Consider the following 1387-nt stretch of genomic DNA (forward strand, 5'->3'; position numbering starts at 1 on the left):
CCACATTTGCTTATGTACCCATTTGTTTTCAGCGATCGTATAGGGGAGCACACAATGATATGATTTTTTGTTCTTTGATTCCCCTTTTCTTGACTTCTTATACTTTCTTCTTTTTCCCCCCACCCCCACCCCCCTTTTCCTGAATGTCTGAAATTTCTATAACCTTGCTCTGTAGATATTGTAGAGCAAGGCCTCAAACCCTTTCAAAGCTGCTCTTGCAAGCACTGTAGGAATGCACAGGGTTACTCCAAACCCAGGCACGCTGGAGGCTTGCAACTTCTTATACTTTCTTATAGCAGTGATCTCATGCAATATTTGTCCTTTTGAGATAGACCAATTTCTCTCAGGATAATGTCCCCTTGATTTGCTCCTAGTGTGAGGAGTTTTGCATATCCGTCGTCATGCTTCAACAGTGAATCTTACTCCACTGTGTGCATGTACCACAGCTGATCGATTCGTAGCGTGTGAAGCTAGTCCTTGCTAAGCAGTAGGTTGTTTCCATCTTCCTGCTATTATGAACAGGGCTGTGATGAACGTGGATATACATGTAGCTCTCTGTGTCACGCTCTTAGTTCTGTGGGTTATACACGTATACCTAATAGTCAGATTGCGCAATCACATGGTAACTTCCCCCATCTTTTAAACGAAGCATCAGCCTGTTTTTCAGTATTGTAATGTTTTACTGCCCCGACAGCAGTGATTGAGGGTCCCAATCTCTCCACACTCCTACCTAACAGTAAAGCTAAAAAAAAAAAAGAAGCTAAATGAAAAACCCAAACCAGAGAACAGCCGTGCTGGCCGAATCTGTAAAGCACACATCTTGTCTGTTTTACAGCAGTCAGAGCCTCAGAGTAGGAACGTGCCCAAAGCCAAATGGCTTGGAAGTGACAAGGTCTGGCCAGAGCCACAAGAGGGCGCTCCTCTCTCATGGTACTGCAGGAGTAGCTTTTCCCCACCTGGGCCACCTCCCTCCCTCTGGCAAGTGTTAACTCCTGGCTACAGGGGATTTCCAGGGTTAGAAATATGGACTGTATGTGGGATGAACACATTTCTAGAACTAGAAATTAAGTTACATCTGGTCAGACAGGGGGATGCTTTTTTTTAAAAATTTGGGCGTCTTGTAGAATCTGGCTTGTTGGGTGCTGACACCATATGGGAGGCTTTTGCGAGTCATGGCTGACAAGCCACCCTGTGTGTCCGTGTGTGCATGCATGCGAGCCGACAGACTTGCCTAGGGCTTCTGCCCAGGGTGTCGCCTTGCCCTGGTGCCATTTGAGACGAACGCCTTGCACAGCCGCTCTCCTCTGCCCGGTCCAGTTTATAGGTACAGCTCTTCTCCTTGATGCCCCTCCTTTATTGATTGCCCACTCCCGCTCCTTGGCGCTGA

The 1387-nt window shown here is 47.1% G+C and overlaps 1 non-coding gene across 1 annotated transcript; it reads right to left on the bottom strand.

The window, feature by feature from the left end:
- Positions 1-141: 141 nt before the first annotated feature.
- Positions 142-276, bottom strand: LOC115868240. The gene has a single exon (XR_004045499.1). It is a non-coding gene; the product is annotated as a small nucleolar RNA SNORA9 (small nucleolar RNA).
- Positions 277-1387: the final 1111 nt, after the last annotated feature.

The sequence above is a fragment of the Echinops telfairi genome, unplaced genomic scaffold (genome assembly GCF_000313985.2).
Source record: "Echinops telfairi isolate 266 unplaced genomic scaffold, ASM31398v2 ScPeMD7_8;HRSCAF=38, whole genome shotgun sequence".
In the NCBI taxonomy this organism is placed as follows: domain Eukaryota; kingdom Metazoa; phylum Chordata; class Mammalia; order Afrosoricida; family Tenrecidae; genus Echinops; species Echinops telfairi.